This window comes from Dermochelys coriacea, chromosome 18 (genome assembly GCF_009764565.3).
Source record: "Dermochelys coriacea isolate rDerCor1 chromosome 18, rDerCor1.pri.v4, whole genome shotgun sequence".
NCBI lineage: Eukaryota > Metazoa > Chordata > Testudines > Dermochelyidae > Dermochelys > Dermochelys coriacea.
The window spans coordinates 20,509,411-20,535,605 of NC_050085.1; positions in this window are offsets into that span (position 1 = coordinate 20,509,411).

Consider the following 26,195-nt stretch of genomic DNA (forward strand, 5'->3'; position numbering starts at 1 on the left):
TTTAGATTCTTCAGAGCTGGTGTCATCTCTGCTACCATCCACTGCTCCCTCACTTTGTAAGCAATGTCCTCCTCGCAGGACAGCACGGAGTACTGAAGATGTCTCATGGAGAGCTCTAATCAAATCTAGGGTGAAATTCACCCCCTATGCAGAGGGCTCAAGAGAGGGATACGTGTTGCTCAGATCTTGTGCTGGCCCATGGCACAGAGGTGAATTTCATTCTTATTTCCACATCTTGCTTGAGAATCTTTCCCTCAGACGTGCTACTCAGTCCCCTGGTTAATATAAAATCCAAGTCTGACTTAGTTGAGTTATAATCAGTTTATATAATACAGTATGTTTGCTGAGCCATGACCATTATCCCTAATAAAACATGGTGATTAACAAACCAAATATCTGTGCAGCCTGGGAAAAGTCAGTATTTGAGTCAATCTTATTAATCCCAGTGACAGATGAGCCACGTCTTTTAATAACATCAGGTACTTCTGATAACCCCAGGTGCATGGAACCCCACCAAGCCAGCACAATATTATGTCACCACAGGAAATACTCCCTCCAGAAAGTGATGACATCAGCCAGTTACCAATGACTGATGCTATGACATCACACTTGGGGACAGTGCTTGATATGCATATTGCAATGCAGTATCCAGAGGCTGGGAAGGACAGGTTTGGTTGTGTTTTTTTCAAACCATTCGACTTATGAATTTCCTTCTGCTTGAAAGCATGTGTACATCATGACTGGAGTTTGCTTCACATGTAGTAGGTAGCTTCCTTTACTGTGAGTGACATATTATGATTTTGCCTTCATCCTTAACCAAACAAACTTTAGCTTAAATGTTTCCTTAAATTTACAATGTTTTACAATATTTATGATTATACATGGCGACTTCTGTAATCCACTGCATAAGCATCCTGCTGCAATACCCCATCAATCCCTCCTATCATGGCAACTCCATATTTTTCTTTATAAATTGCAGGCAGAATGAGCAGAGGATGGAAAATATACCGATAAAATAAAAACCTGGTTTTATTTTAAGATCAGAGTACTGATTTATGGAAGTCTCTATTGCCTTAAAATCATTCACTGTGACACTTGGGAAAAAGAAAAGAAGGCTGTTTCCATGAATAAAAACATGGCACTACAGGCTAAGTGACTCCCCTCTCATAGTCAATATAATGATGCACTGATTTGAATTGTTAGTGTTTGGCACCAAAGGGGAAGGGAATAGAATATACCTATTCTCCATCTGTAGGAGCTGTGCAGATAGATGATTGACTGTGGCCTGATGTCTTCATTTACATTTCTGTTGTAATGAGTGTCCTGGAACCTATACAATTTCTTTACCCAGCTGTGACATTAGTATGTTCATTGTCTACAATAGGGTTGGGTGAACCAGTCTGGATAAAATAAGAAAACAACCTGAAGTTTATCCCCAGGTTTCAAACCAATCCTAGTAACTTGACTTGAGGCTTAAAAAGAATTAATTGGACTTTTTTCTCAAAAAAAGAGTTGTAACCATCTGGTGGCAGCTGCTGTTTTTGATTCTGGCCAGGACCAGAAGAAGATATTCTATGGGACAGGATATTAAAATGACCATAAACAATGGACATTGGAAGTTCCATTAGCTAAGCATCTAGAAATTCAGATATTTCTCCACAGCTCTAGACACTGAAGATGGGAATTTGGCCTAGAAATTGGGATGGAAGGGGTATGCTGAACAGACCATCTCACAAGATTTCCAAACACATCCCTAGTACTTCCATCCAACAAGCTGGCTGATTATTCTAAGCACTTAGCAAAGCTTTTGAAACTTAATGGAGAATGAAGGCACAACAGCTCCTATCAACAATTTGTTTCCTCATCCCAAAGACAAGAGGTTGTGTTAGTTAATTTTAAAATGATTGTGACCTCTTCCTGCTTTCATTGAAATTATGTGCCAAAATCGAGGTCCTTCTTCATATGCAGGCAAAAATGTCACTGGTACAAGCTGGAGATTTGCATAGAATTAAGCATTGAATCAGTCCTGAATAAAGGATTCAGGACTCTGCCCAGTAATAATATTTTACACATATATATCATGCCTTTCACTTGACGATCGCAGTGCTCTTTACAATCACGAAACTCCGAAAGCCTTCATGTAGAAGATAAATATAATTATTCCCACTTCATAGATTGAGGATATGGATCTTTATGCCCAAAGGTATTTAGACACCTAACTCCCACTGAAATCAATGGGAATTAGACACTTAAGTACCTTTGAGGATCTGGGTCAATGATATTAAGTGACCTCGCAAATGTCATGTAGAAAGTCAAAAGCAAAATCATTATCAGAAACCCAAATGTCCTGAAACTGTGTCCTCTGTTTTATCCAGACACCAGGGTGATAGGTGCAGTATGAGAACCCAAATAGAACAGAGTAGCCACAAGCCCATTCCTCCATTCCCAATGAGAACTCAAAGATATTTGTTTCAGGGCAGTGGAAACATTGCAACAGATCCCCATTCAACTAGACTAGTTGTCAATTTAGACTATACTGATTTGCTGGGATCTGATGACAGACAATTGTGAATAAAACGGCAGGTCTGTTGTTTTAACATGACTGCTAAACTGAGAGCAATGATCAGCTGTGTATATTTTTGGAGATGAGTACAAAATTTGTCCTCTTCCCCCAAAATTGAGAAAAATGAATGGAGAGCTATAGCAAACAGTGTCGCAGAGGTGACATCTCAGTCAGCTACCCACGCTTACAAATCTTGGACCAGAATATCAATAAGTTCCCACTTGGCAGCAGACAACACTTCAAGATTCGCCTGGAGGACCTTAAGTGCCAGACCTGTGACTAGAAAATCATCGTCTGGAACTTGTTTGACCGGTTGACCGGGATTCCTGGTAATCCTTGAATGTGAACTGCTAGTTGGATCATCCGTTTTTTTCAGACCGCAGACAAGCTGCAGCTGGGTGCTTATGGGGGCTGCGTTGTGAACGAGACAATCCGCTATGTCAGGCTGGGCAGCCACAAACCATGACACACATTGTTGAGGACTGCAAAATGACTCAACTTCCTGGAGGTCTTCATGCCTTGAACATTGCTGATCAAAATGCTGTGACCTGGCTTGACCAGATTGCATACGCCAAAGAAATCTTGGGCCTCAAGCTCCTTGCTGTTCACAAAAGGGAACTGGTACATGTGATGCTTATTCTGTCCCTAACAATTGGGACCATGCCACCAAACTTCTGGCTATTTCCAGCACATCCCTATATGTGACCAATGTGCATCACTATACACATACCATTTCTGTCAAGCTTGACAGGTAGGGCAGGGGAAGAATCATTATAGTACATGTCAGAAAGAAGTAAGTATGCCTTTCTCAGCCCCATGCTCACCTTTGTTTGACTTTCCTTCTGATTTCATTTGAATGCATTATCATTCCTCTGTTGGCTGTAATGAAAGTTCAGTCCCTTCTTCTCTGCTCTCCATCAGCTCCTGAGCTTGGTCACTACAGACTTTGTTAAAAAAATATAAATCTGTGAGGATGGCTGCTCTACATGTGACTGCAGAATGAGAATTGGACTTGGGAAATCTTAAAAAAACAAAACAACCCACCAACCCTCTTTTATAATTTGCAAAACTAGGTTGTTACTGGCAACTATTGAGAATAGAACTAAATAGCTACATGGTGCTCGTATGCTGATGAGGAATTTTAAATAGAAATCTTTGTCTCTCCACTTACGTAAAACAGTTGTTCCCTTCTTCTGCATTGTGTCTGAACAGCACCCTCCCGAATGGGTTCTTTTTTTAAAAGAAAAGAATGGCTATTTCCACAGTCACATTCATCTCCGCTGACAGAGTGACAAAAAGGTCTGCAGAATGCCCACATCCTAGGGCTGTTTTGCAGCCCCATGAAACCAAACCCTTCTCTTATGTGCTGGTGAACAGCAATGCTACCCAGCTTTTGCATTTCTGTTTCTCGTTAGCTTTATGCCTGTAATATGGGGATCGCTTACTTTAATGAGCTAATGCAAATACTTTAATAAGAATCATAGCTACCTACTACACATAGGTATTGTGAAGAACAGATAATGTTTAATGAGTTAATGAGATCACAGGGTAAAATATGCTATGGAAGTACAAAACTGTATCCCTCTCAACCCTATGTTCTGTACTGTAGCTCCCTCCTACAATTAAGTCTGCAGTATATTATCATGAACAGCTGCTGAGGCTATTGGATGTTATTGATTGTGCTGGGTGAGATCTTCTTTGTTCAAAGAAGTTCCAGAGCTTTCTTGAGGAGGGAAATGGCTGCTTGGGGAATGCTTCTCTTTCTCAGATAGATGGTAAATATTTCTGTGGCCACTTCAACTACCACTGAGCCGGCTAGCTTTAAAATCATATTCAGCTTCACATTAAATATTAAATAGAATAGCTACTAAGAATAAAGTTACTTACATGATTCTGATTAAATGTTTTCTGTAAGCAAGGATTCGTCAGATTAAATTGGGAGTTGCTTCTAAGCCCCATTATAACTGTGAGGTTTTAAAAGGAAATTGAAGAGAAATGACTAGTGGGATATCAGTAATGGAAAGCTTATAGGCAGATTAAAAAGGGGGAAAATATAATTTAGAAAGATAATGTTTAATCTCACTGGGTTTCTTGATCACTCAAATCTTGGTGGACATAGGGAAGTAGCTGATTTTTCAGTGAATTCATTGTTCATTGCTGTCATTTACTAAGAAGGATTAAGCCTTAAAGTCCTCTCCAAAATGTATCGGGCACATGAAAATATCTAAGAGAATGTAATGTATTCTGTGACATCCATTCAAAGGGATATTACAATATCAGTGAAGGTGAAATGCACCCTATGGAAACAGCTAGCACAAGGTATATAAACCACTTAAATATTTTCACTGTATGGGTAAGTATGGGCAAGGATGGTGTCCTAGCTTCTGTTTGCCAGAAGAATGGAATGGGCAACAGGGGATGGATCACTTGATGATTACCTGTTCTGTTCATTCCCTCTGAAGCACCCGGCATTGGCCGTAGTCAGAAGACAGGGTACTGGGCTAGATGAACCTTTGGTCTGACCCAGTATAGCCATTCCTTATGTTCTTCTTAAGTATTATGTTCACACCATACAAATGGACAAAGTGGATAAAAACATAAAATACCCTAGTCGGGAAGGATACAACGGAACCCTTCATTGCTTCTTAGAATTACAAACCCTAGCACACAAAATCCTAAAAACAGAGGGGGACAAAGCAGGCTGCTCCCTAAGGCAGAGAGGCACAACTCACCCCACCTTACTATAGGTTGGTTCTTTGCAGACTGCTGTTGCTAAGCCCACTTCCCTACAAAACCACCTTCCTGCAAGCAGGAACAGACCTCTTCTCCCCTAAAGAATTTAAAGTGATAGATCAGAATTTTAACACATCACACTAAAGATTCTGCCATCCTAGCCCATATTGAATAATACTTTATTCTTTGCACAGTCCCATGGATTTCAATGTAACTAAGCAAGCAGTAAGATAATACTCAGTGTGAGGAAGGGGGTCAGAATCTAGCCCTGAAGGAGTAACTAGAGCATAGGTTATGAGAAGCAAGAGATCATGCAGCTGTTACAGGACAAAGAACAAATGTTATCAATCTCAAACGCTGTTATAAGGTCACCAGGATGCATTTGACTCTGTACAGTGGTGATGTGTTTTGGGTACCTTACTGTCACTATGATGATGGTGAGAAATTGGAGGGAATTCAGTGAAGGGAATCTAAAAAGAAAACATACTTAAGGAGCTGGAAAGACTGATTTATGAAGACAGATAAGAAGAACTGAAATGGTATCGCTTGGCCACATGCAAAAAATGTGAGGGCACTTGATAAATGTCTACCAATATTTCAGGGGATTCAGCTCCAAGGAGAAAGAGCAATTGCTGAGGGTGGGTCAAGGCCAGGTAAATAAGAGTAATCGGATGAAATTTAAAAATATGTATTGGGGGGGACTTCCTAACTGTGAAATGCATTAGACTGTGGAATAGTCTGCCAAAGGAAATGGTGGAAGCCCCACTGATTGAGTCAATAAAACTGGACATGATGCTAGAAAATCTACAAAAAAGGAATAATCCTTCATCCCCCATGCACGGGCTTTTCCATCTTTCATTTCTGTGACTGTTTGATATGTAACCCAGCCCTCTCTGCTAGACACCACCCACCCAAACCAGATATCTCCACTGTATAACTCCTGCACTTACTGCCTCTCCACTGGACTGGTTTCAGGCAGCACGGTGGTAATCGGTCCCTGAATCTCACAAGGTAGAAATTATGAAGTAACTGTCCATCTGCCTAGGGGGTGACATACAGGAGGAGAAGTCAGTAACTTATATCTCTAATAAACATTTATGCTACTTGTATGAGTGTTTTGCTAACGCAGATGGAATGGTTGGATTAATTGAGAGTGCCAAGTGTCTTTGTTGGCATTCCAACCCCGATTTATGGGTTTTATTTTCTCATCATCTTCCTCTGTTTTTCTCCCATTTTAAAAAGAATTACCTATTTCCAGCAAGACTTCACTCCCTTGCCACCTTCCCCTTCTAGCTATAACTACTCACAATTATCTTGGTAGACTTCCTGTGCACATGATAAATATATCTCATTCCCTTTTTAACAATCCTGCAGCCAATAAAAGACAATAACAGGTGAAATGACATGCAAATTGTGTCCCCAAAGAGCGGTAAAGTGCTAAACTACTGCTCCATGCGATAATCAGATGAGATTTTTGTCTTTAAACAAGTAACTCTAGTTAACAAAGAAGAATATTCAAATTGTGTAGCAATGTATTTGTGCAGCACAGGGAGCTTGTTTATAGCGAATGGGCTATATTCTATGCTCAGTAACACCAATGCAAATGCAGAGTAATTCCACCTACAGAGAGCAGGGTTTGAAAGTGTCTCCACACTAGATCTGCTGGGGAGGGAGAAAATAGCTTTAATTTCTGTTCAATCTTTGTGTGAAAACAAGCAAGTTCCCTTTATTTCAGCAAATAGACACTACAAATAACTTACAATTGGCTACTTTGCCTCACAGTGGATGCCAACAACCTGCACTTAAAGTTGTATTGTTTTAGCCTATACCACATGAGAAAGGCGAGTGTCAAGGTTTCAGAATTGTCTGCTCAATGGGCAGAGCACTAACTTGAGCCACAAGGAAGATTTTAAATTCTTCCTTCTCTGAAGCATGCACATGCACACAAATACCATGGGCAAGGCCCCCAGCTGGCACAAATCAGCATGTCGAAGGTCAAGGCTGAGAATCTGGCCCACAGATAGTGAGACACTTGTCTCTATTGGCACTAATTTCAGATATTCATTTGGAGAGAAAAGTGCAGAAATGCTTTCCCTATTGTTAAGCGATAGGATTTCCATTTTATCATTGGCCTCAATTTTCCTTCCTTTTTACTAGGATAGTTGTTCTCTAAGCCCGGATTTCAAATATTGGAGAGTTTACACTCTACCTCCTACACTTGGCATCCAAACTGGGTCTATAAATTCTTCAAAATTCAGCTGATGGGAGCAGGACTGAATTTCTGATACATGGAAACCACTTGGGAATTTTTTAAAAATTAAACTACAAGGGGCTGATGCTATATTATAAAGGAACTATAAGAATCTGGTGCAAACTGGCACAGTTCCACTGACTCCCAGTCCAATTCAGATCAATGGAATCATGCCAATTTACACCAGACAGTATCTAGCCATAATGTAGGCATAAGTCATTGGAGAATATTCATTAGAGCTTGTTGAGAAAGAGCAAAAAAAAACCTTCAAAATTATTTTTGGATCATCTCTAATATTTATGATCCTGGAATTGGAAAGACATTTTCTATGCCTGTTTTCAATATACTTTTGGATGTTAGAGGAACCCGGCATTGCAGCTTACTAAGCATTCTACTATCCAAGGTAGTGGAAAGCTAAGGTGGCTACTGCTATCTGAAATTATGGCACCAGTACACTACTTCAAGGTGAATAATTGCTGCATCATATTATTGAGGAGGGCTCTGTAGGTTTAAGCACAGATATAAACTAACACAATCCCCTGGTTCTGTGACATGTCTTCAAACTCAATGGCTGCACAGCTTGTATAGAGGCTGTTATTTTCATCTGTCCTCTCAAGAGTGATTTGGTCAGTCTCTTAAGTACAAACAGAGAGAAGATCAGTCACTCAGAGACTGTGCATTCCTGGGCTGGGCTGGATGCTAGCCATAACACCAGGCAAATACTAAGCCGCCATCTTGAAAAATACATATCTTGCTGCATTAGGAGAGTCATCACATACTGCCAAAAAGCAGGCAGCAGCCCAAAGGGACAATGCTGAAGCCCAGAGGATACAAACACAGGGCACTAAAGTGATAGCGGCTGCTCCTGATGCTAAAGCTCTTTCAAACCATCATTCTCCAAGGGGAGCTGGAAATGGTACCTGGGCCTTTCACCATTAGGTCACTGCCTCTAACCCAGCCCAAATAGGTTCTGAATGTAGAAGCCAAAGGGGCTAATCCCAGTCCCCAGCCCCACTGCAGAACTGGTGTGGCTCTGCTGTGTATCCGCAAGGCTTTGTGTCCCGCACCAGTGACCTTCAATTGAAAAAAGTCAGTCATTAAAAACATCACTGGCCAGTAGCACCAAAAGTCAGGTGCTCAGATGGCCCTTTGACAGGATCTCTGGCCTCCAAGTTCTGCTTCAGAAGCCAACCTGCTTCATCTCAGGCTGTATCACTGAGTGGGGTCCAGAAAACCCTGCTCACCACCTCTCCAAAGGTCTGGGTGTTGCAAAGCATTTCCACCTCCGCCCTAACACTACTTATCAACAAGAATGGGCCTAATCCAGCAGTTCCTATGTAGGCCAAACTCCCATTAACTACAGCAGGAGTTCACCTGTTTTAAGGGTTGGGCCCGCTAACAGCACATCATTTTTAGTTTGCTTGGTTCTTCCAGCCTGGACTTCATTTCAGTGCAGCTCCATCCAAGCGCCCGGCGCTGTTAACTCTCCCTGGTAATTGAAGTAGCACTGATGCTAGTCTTTAAGGAGAATTGAAAAGATTTTTGTCCTCTCTGTTCCAAAGCAAAGCTGGCTCCCACATAGCATGGTGACCTCTTCAAATCAGGCACTGACAGTAATGACAAGCCTACACCAGGCAACAAGTCATCAGGAGCTTGGGGAAGGGCTCCCTGCTGGCTTTGTGAATGCAAGGTGTGCATGGTGGGACTGTCAATAGGGGCCGGGCCTGGGGATTAGACGGGGTATTGATTGATCTGGTAGCTTTAATATAAATCAAAGGGAAGCAGGGAAGCTGTCAAAGGTACCGAATGAAACTGAACATCAATAGCTGTAAAGGTGGGAGAGCACAATCGCATGTGGAGGGTTGCTCCTGCCAGGATACATGCCGGTAGCTGGCCTTTCCAGTGGCCTCTGCTCTCTGCACGAGGCAGCTCGCTTCCATGGGGAGGATGAGCAATAATTCAGACTCCTCGTGGATCAGCAGAGCTGCCCCCTGTATCAAGCGGTGCTGAGTCAACTGCTCCACTTGTGCTGTCAACTGCAACACTCTGTTGCATGGCTGAGTTTGCTCGGGGGTCTCTGGGTGGACATTAACCATGGCCTGAGGCATAACAAAAAGCCCAATGTGGAGAAACCTCTCCTGTCTTTCTGGCTTTATCTGCTGGGATACACAGAGATTGACACAGGCACGTGCAGGCTGTGTAGGCATACACCCAACAGTTCCCCTGGGTGCATGCACTAATGTGTGAGGAGAGGGCTCTGCACAGCCTTTCCCCCACACGTTACCAGTTGCATGTAAAAACTTTTCTTTGTGTGCACAACACATCAGACATATCAAAAAAACCCAACCCCTGGTCAAAGCTAGAACCCCGCTTTGGAAATGCCCTTTTCCCTATAAAGTGGGTCTCATTCCCAGCTGGGGGATAGCATAATTCACCCCACTTTCCTCAACCATCTGTTGCATCGTAGTAAACATCATTCAGTTCAAGGGTAATCGGTGGGGAAGTACCATGCCCAGGGCTTTCTGGACAGGTCATTGCTGAGTGCTTTGAAGTACTTCTGCCCCAATGGCCCTGCAAAGCTCAATGCCTCAGGAACTACTTATAAATCCCCACAACCTTCTTCCTTCTGTTCAGACATCCCCCTGGGAGAAGAGTATCCTGGACACTCCAAGCAGCTGTGGGACACTAAGTATTACTGAGGGAGGCCAAAAGAAAAAAAAAGGGATGAAAAGTTATTAATAAAATTCTGTTCTCACTACTCAGGAATGGTGTTTTATTGGAGGGGGGGGAATAGGGGCATGGAGAGGGATCAACAATCGTGACAGTATATTCCCCCCTCCCTCCAGGGCCCAGCACAGCTCATGGTAAGGCAGAAAGGCTCCACTCTGAGCTTGACCCATCCAGCTGCTCAAAGGAGGAGAGAGAGCACCCAAAGGTGCAGAGTCCTCCTAGCGCAAGGCACTGCTAATGCCAGACTGCTGGTGCAGTTAACTGGGTGCATAAGTGACTGCAGTACATGATACTAAGACAAACTGTGAGACTGTGAAGCTTTATTCAGGTTCAGCTGGGTCCTTTTGAATCAAGCATATGTAGCAGATAGCGTGGCTAGTGTGATCACAAGTGACCTCCAGAGCCAGCTGGGAGAACTAACCCATCCCTGTAACCCCAGCATGAGCACCTCCTTACTTCCCTTCTTGTCAGCCGTTCCCCAGTGGAATCAAACACCCTCCTCATTCCCTTTTGAAACCCTGCTCCTTAGCTTAACCCTCCTTTGGCACCCCCTATTAGCAGATAATACAGATACTGTCTCTGATGTTAAAATGGGTCAGTGTTGGCTCTGTTGTGGGTGCCAGCTTCTCCACCACTTGGAAGAAGAAAAGGTACTGTCCAGAATTCCTCTTTGCATCACAGTCTGTGAGTAGACCCCACAGCGTTAGGGGACTGTTCAGCATTACAAAAAAGCTTGGAGAAAAACTTCCTTCTCTGAGAGCTCCTCTCTTACCTGACTCACTTATCTGCCTTGTTCAGCATTTCCCTGCTTGATTTCACTCTAAGTAAGGCATTTCAAATGGATACATTTCTCCATTCAGAACACCTCACTATTGTATGTTGAGAGGCTACCTGTATTCCTTATTTATTGCTGGGACATTGTATTTATGGAAAGAAGTTCCTGGGAGGAGCGAGGTAACATAATGAAGCCCTTAGCCCAAAGTATTAGCTATGTGTCATGGAAAGTGTAAATAGGAAGGAGGTTTTGTTGCAATAACACATTGATTCTTACAGCTGTTTGGTTCTATTGCATTCTGCAAGGCACTCCTTACTGTGCTATCCTACCTCTCTAACATGCCTGCATACACTTGCACACCTCACAAAATATTAATCCAAGTTTTCTACATTATAGTGCAGACAAACAATAAGCAAAGAAGTGTGGCATTGCAACAATTGAACAGGCTCTGAGACCACGATCAAGAAGCAGTACTCCCAGGAAGGGCTTGCAATAAAAAACAAAACATTTTCCTTTTGTACTTAAACCAAGGATCTCAAACTGCTTTATAAATATTAATCAATAAGACACTTCTGTGAGATAGCTAAATATTATTAACCCATTTTACAGGTGGGTAGAGTGGGGGCACAGAGCTTAAATGACTTGGCCATTCTGCTCCAGGAGTCAGTAGCAGAGGTGGGACTAGACTGCCTTGTTTTCTCTAAGAGTCTCAACTTCCTAAAAAATCTGCTATTACTAACCAAAGAACAAGATATTCCTCAACAAGGCCAATGATAGGAACAAGAACAGATACCATTAGAGTACTGTAGCTATAAAAATTTCCTTGCTAAAGGGTGGGTATGCTCTGAAAATAGGATCATATTTATTATCCCTCAATGATTCCTTATTGCAGATAAAGCAACTTTAGCTGCTTCCCTCACTGTAGAGTAATCTAGGATCTGAGCCAGCCAAGGCCTTCCATTCTGGTGCATGCTCACCTGCAATAAAGCTTTTGGAGGCTAGATTAGGCTCTCCAGGACATCTGTGCAGCTCTTTGTCGTCAGTGGGTTTGCACAGGTGTAGCCAATAGGAACGGAGTGAATAATTGTGCTGATGATGCAAGGAAAGGGATAAAATGCAGCTGTGTCCTGCTTAGCTCTGTGAACTGCAGGGCTAACAGGAGTGACAAACAATGAATACTTATTGTCCACACCAAATTATGCAGCTAAAGCAATCATAGGTGATTTCCTGAATGAGAAGGTGCCAGCTGTACATGGACAGAGCCAAACTACACTTTGAGCCATAGTTAACAGCGCTACGGTTACTACTTTCCCCAGCGGCCCCTCCCAAATGCTCTGTTAGGCAAGTGGGCTGCAAGTGAGATAAAGTGTGAGTCTGGCTCTTTTTTTCCTTCCTCTCTAAACATGCCTATTTACAGCTTTTACAAATGTTGGCAGACCCTGTAGAAGTCCACTGATGCTCCAATCTGGCCATAGGGTTTATCTCAGGGCTGCTGCCGAGAATGGAACCATCAACACCAATTACTGCTACCTGCTTCAGCCCGGACTCCTCTAACACCAGGCAGCCCTCGGGGGCAGACACCTGTGACGTCAGCAGCAGTGGAGCTTAGCTTGGCAGTGCTGGTGCTGCTGCTGAGATGGACACAGTGGGCATTTACAGCCAGGTGGATTTTACAGCCATGTCAGAACACCTCCCAGTCATCACAGCTGAGCTAGTCAGAGTGACCCCTCTGCTTCTGACAGTTGGACTGGGGAGAAATTAGAGGAGGAGAGAGAAAGATATCTCCAAAATCTCAAAACAATTAAGGACAGGCAAGCGGTTAGCAAAAGTGGGGTCCTCTAGGAGGACTCTGCACCTTTGGGTGCTCTCTCTCCTCCTTTGAGCAGCTGGATGGGTCAAGCTCAGAATGGAGCCTTTCTGCCTTACCATGAGCTGTGCTGGGCCCTGGAGGGAGAAGGGAATATATTGTCACGATTGTTGATCCCTCTCCACGCCCCTATCCCCCGCCTCCAATAAAACACCATTCCTGAGTAGTGAGAACAGAATTTTATTAATAACTTTTCATCCCTTTTATTTTTCTTTTGGCCTCCCTCAGTAATATTTAGTGTCCCACAGCTGCTTGGAGTGTCCAGGATACTCTTCTCCCAGGGGGATGTCTGAACAGAAGAAAGAAGATTGTGGGGATTTATAAGTAGTTCCTGAGGCATTGAGCTTTGCAGGGCCATTGGGGCAGAAGTACTTCAAAGCACTCAGCAATGACCTGTCCAGAAAGCCCTGGGCATGGTACTTCCCCACCGATTACCCTTGAACTGAATGATGTTTACTACGATGCAACAGATGGTTGTGGCAAGTGGGGTGAATTATGGTATCCCCCAGCTCTGAATGAGACCCCACTTTTGCTAACTGCTCCTCCCATGCTGCAGAGAGGAAAGCCTCTACCAGCAGAGCAGTACAATAAGTTGCGGCTGCTACTCATACAGCTGAGGGGCAGGAAAAGAGAGGAGCTGACTGGGGATACGCAATGGAAATCTAAGGCCATAGCCCGGGATAGAAGAGAAAAATATAATGTGGAATCAGATAATTAAATCGTTTATAATGATGGGAGTGATCATGTGGCCTCAACTTATGGGGGTCGGGGAGATACACCAAGGGGGATGTTGATGCACTCTGGTTACATAGAAAAAGCCAGATGACTCTAAGCTACATTTACACCAGCTAAGGCTGTGGTCCAGGATCTCTGCCTGAAAAGAGGAGCAGAAATGCAAAAGGGTTCAGAGCTAGGCTGTGCTGGTCTTCGTGGAGCTGTACAGGGGCAAGGAAGAGATCATTTTAGGATGGGCCAACCCTTTGTATGGCCTACATAAGCCCTGAGGAAAAACTGCAGCCCCTGCCCTAAGGAAAGCATAGGGACAGCTACCAAGATGCTCTCTTGGAAATAACTCACTTGAAAGGGAGAGGGAAGTTCACCTGTGCCCCTCCTCATGTGTTAGACAGTGGAACTGGCTGCAGGAGGAGTAAGCTGAACCTCTTAAAGGGCTGTCTACGGCTGTACAACACCCAGCACAACCAGAGAGGTCCCGGAGGCATGAAAATTAGATATCCTGACCTCCAATTCCCTTCTGCAATTACCTCACTGCTCATGTAGGGCCTTATCCAAGGAGATCCCCACAGGACCATCCAAAGAAGGGCAGGAAATACATTGAAGGCTCATAATGGTGACAGAGCACGTGTCCCACCCAGAGATGTTGTCATTGTGTCTATTGTTCATTGTGTTTATGGGATGAGAATTTATTTAAAAAAATAACCTGCTCCAGGAACCCGCTAGATGCTGACATTGCTGAGGGTTCGAACAACAGGCATCCTGCCCTTGCTCCCTAGAGCCCATGCTGCCATCTCTCCCAGAAATGAGATGTTTCAGCTCTGTCAGCTCTTCTTGTAACATAATATAAATAAAGAAAAGAAAATCAATGCACATCGATGTTGTTGTCCTAGAGTGACATACTGCATTGAGCTACCACTAACTACACACATCTTGAAGTTGCTCTACATAATACAACATGCAGCCAGCAAGGCTGAATGTTCAGACAATATTTGACAGCTATAATTTTGTTTCCCCAGCAGAATTTCATGTCTGATTTACCCAAAGCCCCTTCAGAACATCATCTGCTGATACTGAGAGTTTGTTCAAATGATGTGATAGCGAAACAGGTTGGATCACACTATTAGCAAGTAGGCTTTGAGGTTTCGGAAGACAGGCACTGTGATCTAACCAATCATGGCTGAGTGCTGCAATTGTTTACACCTTGTGCAATCCCATTGGTTGTATGTCTTAAATTAAAAGTCTTGAGGAAATCCAGATAACAGGGAAGTGCTCCCAGTGCACCAGAAAGGTCTGTGTGGCTCTGGCACAGAGGTCCAGAAGTGTCAAAGCCAGGGCAGGCAGGTTCGGTTTTGCCTGCCCTGTTTTTCAGTGGCCTCCACATAGAGCTCAGAGTTCAACAGAACAAAAGAAACAGGACCCAACCCAGAGGATACAGTTACTGTGCTGGATTTGCTTCCTACCAGTTTTGCCCATAGATGCCTGTTCATATGAAGATGATCCAACATGCTGGAGGTCTTGCACGTACAGCCAGTCAGCCATTCTGCATTATTCATGCATCCCACACTCCAGCATCTCCCTATTCATTAGCAGAAACTTTTCATTTATACATTAAAGGGCCAGATCCTTAGCTGTTTTTAATAGGGAAAGCACTACAGAAGCCAATACAACTATGCCAATTTACACCATCTGAGATCCAGCCATAAACCCTTTACCTGCTGGAACTCCAGTTCCAGAATACTTTTGAACCTGCTTCTGATGACTTCTACAGGAGAAGGTGTGATGCTGTATGATTGAAGAATGACCATTTATATCACTGATATTGCCACTGTTATACAATTGCAACAAATCTTGAACAAAGTATGTTACATAAGGTGTCAATAGAAAAGTGATGGTTTGCTAGGGATGATTATCCTGTTTATATGCATTTATAATTTTTGTATATGAAGTTATGAATATTGGCCAGGGATTTGTATCTTAGACATGTGATTGTGTTCCTGGGTAACACCCACCAGGTAAAATTTACATCAAGGCCAGACAGCAATGTGTTGAGGCCCATCAAAGACACTTAGCTCTCACAATGGGTCTTAGAAGAAACTCATTCTGCCCAGATATCTCTTCCTGCTGATGCTTCAGGCTTCAAGGGCCAGTGGCTACCCCTTCTGAGTCATCAAGACATGTAAGGACATGTGATATGCTCATGTGACTCTGGACTCCATCTTGTGCCAGTAACTTTCCACAAACTGGGCTGTGAGCTTTGTTTGAGACTGTAAATTTCCAGGCATATGGCAAAAGATATTAAAGACCCCTGAGAGATCTCCATTTTACCTCTTTCCTGCCTGATTCTCTGAATTATGGACGTATAGAAAAAAGGAGCATTTTGAACTATGGACTGCAGACCTTCCAATCTGGAAGTTACCAGAGAGGCTTTACAAGCCTATGTTTGATTAAACTGATTTTCAGTAACAACTCATCATGGAGTCCAGTGTCTGGATGGTGAGACAATGCTGGAATGCCTAAGGATCCTGCATTTCTGATTCCTTGTTAATCAGTGTCGTGAGACAGAAGTTTAATTTTGTTACTGGCGTGGTATAATTTAATGATAGAATGGCCACCAGTTTGGAGTGAGTCTGTCCTATTTCTCAGCCGTTTGTCCTGAATCTGGCATTCTCAGCTGTGACCCACTGGGGCACGGTGACAGAAGTCATGTATCTTTTAGGGCTGACTCTGCACTAACTTACACTAGGTTTACCCTGCTACTTTGCTTTACTTTACTTTACTTTACTATAACTACTTTGGTTCCTGATGTACATTACTGTAAGCTCAAGGAGAATCAGAGCGAATATGTACTACTAGTTCCAGCACAATTCACCATTGAAGCTTGTAAATCTTCAAAAAACAAATGTGAACTATTCGTTTCCTTTGGAACTGCGACAGTAACATTTTCTATGTGGTTTGATATTTGCAGACACGCTAATGGCTGTAGCCTTCTCTGGCAGTTGTTTAACATGATCCTCTTCTAAAAGAAAGTAGAACATGAATGCCAGTTTGATAACTAGAGGAAGAGCATAACTCCCATCTGCTTTGGTTGCCAGACCTACTTTAACTCTTTTTTCAGACAGACAGCATTATCAAATTAATGTAACATTTGTGCCTTTGTGAGGTCTAGAAATGAATGCCTCAGCTTGTGAATTCCCTCAGACTCATTTCCTTTATTGTTCTCCCTCAAAGACTCCTTTTAGCTGATGGAACTAAAACAAAGGGACTGTTAAGTCACAAAGCCAGTCTGATGTGCTTCCTATTGATTGTTTAATTGATTACCCTGCTTGCGTGGATGTCTCCATGTGCTCAGTTTAGTGAATCAGGCAAACTTTTTGGACTTGAATATCAGAACAGTGAGATTACTTGAGTTTGTTGTTGTGGAGGAAGAACAGGTGCTTGGATCTAACTGTTCACATGTTGCTAGCAATGTTTGGTTCATTTATGTCTTGTGTGCGCTTGGGTTATGGAGGAAATGTGATGAGAATAGTTCCTGTTTATCCCAGACTGCATTTGCTTTTGCAAAATGTACTGACCTTATTATGCAAACAGTAACATATTTGCAGCAGGTGTAATAGATGCCAAATGTTTCAGCATGTTGTACAATTCTTCCACCCTGCCCGCGTGTACCATGGACTGAAGAGGCTCAATTTAGCACAATACCAGCAAACTCAACATCACTACAAATGGGATCCAACATCCTGAGCTTGATTGTGTCCCCTCAGATGGATGACATAAAAATGGACCAGTCTCCTAGTTCAAAGACTTGCATGTTGATGGATGGCAGTAGTTCTTGATGCCACCTGCAGCTGAGATCTTTGGATTGTAACTCTTACATTCATGACCACTGAAGAGACACTATTAGCTGTCTGATGCTGAGGAGATGAGGACAAAATAAGCATGTGCACTTCTCAGTGCAATTTGAGTTTGTCACTAGAAATCTCAGAAAGAGCCCTTTATACAATATTGGGGGGCAGAGTGAAAAAGGCAGGCAGGTATAAGTAATTTAGAACAAGCCTGGCTTAAATGAACTTGTCTTGCTGTGATACCCGCAGTAAAACCAATTGGCTGCAGTGGAGAATTTAGTTCCATTTCCAGTGAGTCTCATACAGTAGCCTTTGAGGTAGTATGCTTTCCTGACATCATTCAAATAGGTGTTTTTCTTAACAGAATTTATTTGTTTCAACATTCCCAGGGAGATACATGAAATAACAAGTCCTACAATATAATGACTAAAGGATGACTAATACTGGCTCCTGCATATTATCATGCTAAGCGCATCTTCAGCTGGGGAAGTGTGCATCAATTTGTGCTGTGGTTTCTTCCATAGAAGAAAGGTAGAGACCCTGGTAGGGGCAGAATGTTTGTGGTCTGCAGCCATCCTACTTCTGCAAACCTTCCCATTGTCTTTTTTTAAATAAAATCTCAACATATGCTTAGCAGGCTGGATTCAGATATTTAACTTTGTGCTAAGGCTAAAATTCATTCCCATGCAGAAGAATTGGACCATGGCACGCCTCCATTGGACCATGGCACTCCTCCATGGAGAAGAATTGGACCATGCACTCCATGGACCACTGAAGATCCATTTAACCCCAAAGGTGCATTTCATCCTCCAAGATTAGAATGGAGAATAATAAATAGATATTACAGCAGGGTGAACAATTCACAATTAGCAATTTATTAATTGACTGTCACCCATTTTTCTGTACATAAATTGTACTTAAACAGCCTGTTTTTTTCTATTGCATAATTATTCACTATTCATAATTGCTGAATTTTTTTTTGTAAAAACACTTGAGGCTGTAAGCTGCTTGCAAGCTGTTTTCTGGGACTATTCAATATCAGTGATTTGATAATCAAGCTGTGTTATGCCTCACTGAAGTCACATGATCTTGTTTCTCTTCCTTGATTGGATAATGTAGCATTTGTAAACCATCCTCTACAAACAAATATAATTGTATCACAAAATTATTTTTTTTTTCAATAAATCCTAGCTCTGAGTTGCAAGTTTGCTTCTTGTATTACATGCACATACACAAAAATCTTTCCTCATGTTAATGTTTCCCAAAAGGCTGGGAAGGATGAACAGCCACAAAGCTACATGTCAAAGTTATCAAGGACTTTTCTCTTTTGACAGTTAATAAATATTTTTTGTTTAAAAATTCAGAACAATATGTGCAACTTTGCAGTTCTTTTAAACAACTAGAGGACAGGACATGATCAAGTCAAATTTGGATGCAGTCTCCAAAAAGTAAATTTTCTTAATAATCACTCAGCAATAAAGGGGCCTGATTTGGCAAAGCACCTAAGTATATGCTTAAGTCCCATTGTATCCAACAGGAATTTAAAGTTAAGTGTGTCATTGACTACTCTCAGAGTAGCAGCCGTGTTAGTCTGTATTCGCAAAAAGAAAAGGAGTACTTGTGGCACCTTAGAGACTAACACATTTATTAGAGCATAAGCTTTCGTGAGCTACATCCGATGAAGTGAGCTGTAGCTCATGAAAGCTTATGCTCTAATAAATTTGTTAGTCTCTAAGGTGCCACAAGTACTCCTTTTCTTTTTATTGACTACTCTGCTGAACAGGGATAGTTTGCTGAGTGAGAGACCATAGAGAGATGGACCTGTCCATGGTGCTGAAATTCAGAGTGCATTCCACTAGAGGCAAATGGAGCATTTGGTAACAATATCACGTTCTGAAGTAGCAGCAAATACGCTCCCTGCTGTCTGGTCACATGATAATAGTTTAATATTATTACATCTCATAAGCAATCAGAAGATTCCAATTTTATATAATGTAGCTCTAGCATCTCTTCTATATATCCATAGTCTTGTACAATTAAGAAATGTCTGCACTTTGAAGAGAAGCTGCTTCCATTTTTTGTCCTTCCCAGTTCTCAGAAACATTTATATATTTGTCCCAATAAAAATGACTTCTTGTATAATAAATTACTTGAAGTTGCATTTTTTATCCACTTTTGCACATGAACAATAATGTTGAACTGAATGTCAGTCATCAGACAGACATAATTGGATTTGGAAAGTGTTATTTTATGAATTAAGTTGACTGATGGGGAAATGTCAGTTTTATTAACAATCTTCCTTCAGATGATGATTTTATACCTATAAGGATGAATTACAAAAGAGTACTTGAAGGCATCAATTCAAAATGATAGAGTCATTTTAATAAAGGCTGACTTTCTCTTTTATATTCTTGTTTTTAAATATTTTATCTCCTTGTGGGAAATTGCATCCAATTAGGAGCCAATACCATTGTAAAAAAAATACAACATAACCAAACAGAATTAGTTTGTATCACAAGCTTGGATGCCTAGGGCCAAATTAGTAATAGAAGAGACAAATCCTGATCTCTGTAGTATTTGCCCACAAACAACACATGGGCTGGGGTGAGGAAAGGGTTAGAGATGCTTGTTGTAGCTTTTGTTATTAAGAAATGCAAAAATATTTTCCTATTGCAGCACTGAAGTCAAACAAATTACAGAAACTGGATGCCTTTATTAATTTAATCTAATAGAGTATACAGTGCATGTCTCATTAAATGTCTCTAGATCCACAAATAATAAAGTGATTATTTAAAAACAACCATAATAATAACAACTAATAATCACTTTATCAAATAATCAAATCAATCAGAGGACCCCTTAACCCTCAATAACTTCCTTATGCAGTCTACCCTGCATCTGCATTCAGGTCCTGAATTTTTCCTGCACCTGAGCTCTGCCCTGCAGCACATGGGAACGTGTGCATGTACAATCCTCTTCCATGATTTCTCCACAGCTTAGCTCTCCTGCAACAGTATTGTACTCTGTGTCCAAACACTGAGCCCTGTAGGATCTAGCCCTTGACAGATTTCCATAAGCCCTCAGATATTCTGAGTAACATACAGTTGCTTTACAAAGGCTTCCAGGAACTCAAAAGTGCAAATACTATATGCATAATTACTTTACATTCCAATAATGGTCAAACCACCAATGTCCAACCCAGCCCCTAAGAGCAGTCCAGTATAAGGGCAAAAGTTAATATTCAAAAGAATGTATGCAAAGGGCACATGAACTTTTACACGTCTGACTTAGGTGTGCCCACACCCCGATCCCCACATTCATGCATAGGTCTGAAATTTTGGACAAGAAATTATTCGTGAGCATCCGGAGACATGCAATCTTTGTTAATGCATTCTGGTACCTGTGACACCCTTTGTTACTTCATTACTGGGGCCTTCGTATTCATCTGCCAAAGCTCCTCACTATCTTAGTATCCCAGAGTTGAGCTTTCTCACACTGCAAATGAGAGTTGCATTGAATTATGCCAAACTAGTTTTGGGAGGCAGGGAAAGCCCCACAGGGACTAGAATGAGAGCAACAGACTTATTTCTAGTCCAGATCTACTAAGGCAGCATCTCATCTTATCTCCCCAGAGGGGAAATCTTGGTGGAGAACTCATTCTCCAACTCAGCTTTCAAAATAATATTTGAAATGTTTTTCTCCTAAAGTTTGACTCCACTTTAATTACTTTGAACACACCTGGGCCCTTTGGAGCAGACACACACACACCACTAAAATTCTACTTTAAATTTTACCCTTTGACGTATTTTCTCATTGGTTTTTCATATTGTTCCACTCATTCCTGGAACTGATGAATATATTAAAGTTCTAAGGGAAACAGTAGCTCGATAACATGTTCTTCAAAAGGAAACACTCCATTTTTTATAATATTCACTTCTAATACAGTAGTAAAATAACCCCTAGTATTATAGTGGCATTAAGAAAGCAGGATTTCTCAATAAAGAATGTGTTTTTCTGAATATTATGAATGTATATAAATAGCAATATCACAGGAGATATCAGCAAACAGTGCTCCATGATACAGGATTAGGAATGCAGTTAATTTCTAAACTAACCTCTGTAAAGCCAAAGTCATGTGAAATGCATAGACATTTCCTTATCTCCATCCCAAGTATATTTAACTGAATCAGTCTTTCATTCATGTATTCATTTATAAATACTTTATGCTGCTTTACCCAAGCAGCCTGCTACAAGCAGAACTGAGAAGGATACAGATATTAACCACATCACCCGATTATATTTGCAGACAGGTGCCTGATTATGTTAACTTGTTTTCTTTATCATCTCATCTTTATTCACATATGCTGGTCCTGCTATTCAGCATAGGTGTACTGAAATGCATAATACCAAATACCAATTGGTTCAGGAGGAAAAGAAGTTCAAGGCTAAAGAGACAGGGATGTTTAGCTTTCCCACTGCTCTAGTGTCTGTGTCAACTAAAAAACAAGTCTAGTTAGCTGAGCAATTATTTTATACAGAGCCCTGGTCTACAATACAAACTATTGTAGGTATAACTATGTCGCTCGGAGTGTGGAATGCAGCAATGCATTTATACCGACAGCACTTCCGATTTAGACAGTGTTATGTTGATGACAGGACTTCTTCTGTCGACATGGCTGCCACCTTTTGGGGAGGTGGAGTACCTAAACCAACGGGAGACGCTCTCCTGTTGGCAAAGGCAGCGTCTTCACTAAGCGCTACAGTGGTGCAGCTGCACTGCTGCAATGCTGTAAGTGTAGACAAGCCCTCAGTCTGATCACTGAGCTGTTTATCTGAGACCAGATTCCGCCCCCAGTACATATGTACATCTTCCACTGAGCACTGCATGAGTGTTTCTGAAAGCAGGATTTGGTCGTTATATTTATTTCAGTGCAACACCTTATACAAAATATTTAGCCAATATATTCAACATTCATCAATAAAATATTTCTCTGTTTGTTTCTTCAGGATGTGCTCATTTAAAAATATATTTCAAAGTGAAAAATGTACAAATATACTTTTTCACAGCTCTGTGAGGAAAGCAGATAGCACTTTGAGTCAGAGAGAGATACTCTTACTCAAGTTGAATAGTACCTGACACTACCAGTAGCCCACTGATATCAGTGGGTCTCACTGGGAGTTAGGATAACACATGGTAGAGAGAAAGAGCGCACACCTAACTCGTGATCCTTGCGCTTTTAGAGTCTGCTTCAAAGTTCACTGTAATCAATGAGTGTCTTTTGAATTACTTCAGTGGGCTATGGTTCAGGCCCTTAGATACTGTGGTTCAATTCTATGAGATATTAAGCACCCTCCAGGAGCTGCTGGGCTGAAGACTCTCCAACGAGAGTAGGTTGGAAATTTATCAACAAAACGTTGGTCAAAAATGTCAATTTTTTAAAACTGAAACCATTTGTGAAACGAGTTTGGATTTGGCAAATCTCCCTACTTGAAAAGAAGCTGAAACAAACGTTTTGAAATTGTCAGAATGCTTTGACATTTTCTAAACAAAACATTATGTTTTTCTGAGGCAAAATTACTTTTCTTTTTGAAATGTAAGATAATTAGACAGACACTGAAATGAAACATTTCAAATGTATCTAAATGGAATATTTTAGTTCACCCAAACTGAAAAAAACGTTGGGGTTTTGGTATGCAAATACTGTCAAGATTTTGACTTTTTGTCCTGATTTGGGATGGGAAAAAATGTTGAACTCTAGAAAAATATTTGAGGGATGGGAAAACCATTTCCCACCCTGCTGTATATCTAGTGAATCCTAGAACATGCTCAGAAATGGCAGGATGGGCCCTGCAATTCATTGCCAGGGCGTCTCTTCTCTCTGAGACCATTTGCAGATCTGCAAAGCCAGTTGAACATTTTTTCATCAAAAATTTTTTTTCAGTGAAAATGGCTTTTTGACCAACAATGAAGCATTTCACAGAACATTTTTGCTTTAGTTGAAATGTTCTGATTTTTCAATGAAGATTTGAACATCAAAACAAAAATTGAGTTTTCTATCTCGTGTTCCTCTTCTCTGCATTTCTCTCCTATTCCTTCTCCCCTTTACCAGTGGAAAGGAAAGGGAAAAAAGGGTGACAAATGTGTAGGGTGGGTGGAGTGGGGGGGAGATAAAAGAACAGAGATTGAACTTTTAAGAAGTTTTTGTTTCACTGAGGAATCGGAACCTTTTATGAATTTTTTGTTTAAAAAACAAAAACGTATTTGTATGGTTTAAAAAATCACAGAAAATATATTAAATATATATATTAAAATATATTAAATTTTCCTAATCCTGATCCAAGTGTAGTCAATGGAGTTTCTTGCAGTAAGTTCAATAGGGGCAGGACTGAGTCTTTTTTGAAGCCCTAGGTCAGTTATCAGTCTGATTTTCTTCTCAAGTTTAACCTAACAGATTTCTACTTAGACTATGGTTACCTTACATTTCAGATGTTTAGTCTCTGTTTAACTTGACTGCAAAGGAAAGTCATAATTTATTGAGGAAAAACTCTTCAGGAGCATGACTAACCTGGAGTGCATGGCCCCGACACACAGAATCCTGAACATTTATCAGAGATTTACACCTGTTTGCAGGCAAACACTCTCTTTTGGCTCACTCACTGAATCACTCACAACTGACAGGTTTCAGAGTAGCAGCCGTGTTAGTCTGTATTCGCAAAAAGAAAAGGAGTACTTGTGGCACCTTAGAGACTAACAAATTTATTAGAGCATAAGCTTTCGTGAGCTACAGCTCACTTCATCGGATGCATTTGGTGGAAAAAGCAGAGGAGAGATTTATATACACACACACAGAGAACATGAAACAATGGGTTTATCATACACACTGTAAGGAGAGTGATCACTTAAGATAAGCCATCACCAGCAGCAGGGGGGGGAAAGGAGGAAAATCTTTCATGGTGACAAGCAAGGTAGGCTAATTCCAGCAGTTAACAAGAATATCAGAAAAAAGAAAAGGAGTACTTGTGGCACCTTAGAGACTAACAAATTTATTAGAGCATAAGCTTTCGTGAGCTACAGCTCACTTCATCGGATGCATTTGGTGGAAAAAACAGTCTGTTTTTTCCACCAAATGCATCCGATGAAGTGAGCTGTAGCTCACGAAAGCTTATGCTCTAATAAATTTGTTAGTCTCTAAGGTGCCACAAGTACTCCTTTTCTTTTTGCGAATACAGACTAACACGGCTGCTACTCTGAAACCTAAGAATATCAGAGGAACAGTGGGGGGGGGGGGTGGGGGGGAGGGAGAAATACCATGGGGAAATAGTTTTACTTTGTGTAATGACTCATCCATTCCCAGTCTCTATTCAAGCCTAAGTTAATGGTATCCAGTTTGCAAATTAATTCCAATTCAGCAGTCTCTCGTTGGAGTCTGTTTTTGAAGCTTTTTTGTTGAAGGATAGTCACTCTTAGGTCTGTGATCGAGTGACCAGAGAGACTGAAGTGTTCTCCAACTGGTTTTTGAATGTTATAATTCTTGACGTCTGATTTGTGTCCATTCATCCTTTTACGTAGAGACTGTCCAGTTTGGCCAATGTACATGGCAGAGGGGCATTGCTGGCACATGATGGCATATATCACATTGGTAGATGTGCAGGTGAACGAGCCTCTGATAGTGTGGCTGATGTGATTAGGCCCTATGATGGTATCCCCTGAATAGATATGTGGACAGAGTTGGCAACGGGCTTTGTTGCAAGGATAGGTTCCTGGGTTAGTGGTTCTGTTGTGTGGTGTGTGGTTGCTGGTGAGTATTTGCTTCAGATTGGGGGGCTGTCTGTAAGCAAGGACTGGTCTGTCTCCCAAGATCTGTGAGAGTGATGGGTCGTCCTTCAGGATAGGTTGTAGATCTTTGATGATGCGTTAGAGAGGTTTTAGTTGGGGGCTGAAGGTGATGGCTAGTGGCGTTCTGTTGTTTTCTTTGTTGGGCCTGTCCTGTAGTAGGTGACTTCTGGGTACTCTTCTGGCTCTGTCAATCTGTTTCTTCACTTCAGCAGGTGGGTATTGTAGTTGTAGGAATGCATGATAGAGATCTTGTAGGTGTTTGTCTCTGTCTGAGGGGTTGGAGAAAATGCGGTTGTATCGTAGCGCTTTTCTGTAGACAATGGATCGAGTGGTATGATCTGGATGAAAGCTAGAGGCATGTAGGTAGGAATAGCGGTCAGTAGGTTTCCAATATAGGGTGGTGTTTATGTGACCATCGCTTATTAGCACCGTAATGTCCAGGAAGTGGATCTCTTGTGTGGACTGGTCCAGGCTGAGGTTGATGGTGGAATGGAAATTGTTACAGGAACCTATCCTTGCAACAAAGCCCGTTGCCAACTCTGTCCACATATCTATTCAGGGGATACCATCATAGGGCCTAATCACATCAGCCACACTATCAGAGGCTCGTTCACCTGCGCATCTACCAATGTGATATATGCCATCATGTGCCAGCAATGCCCCTCTGCCATGTACATTGGCCAAACTGGACAGTCTCTACGTAAAAGAATGAATGGACACAAATCAGACGTCAAGAATTATAACATTCAAAAACCAGTTGGAGAACACTTCAATCTCTCTGGTCACTCGATCACAGACCTAAGAGTGGCTATCCTTCAACAAAAAAGCTTCAAAAACAGACTCCAACGAGAGACTGCTGAAT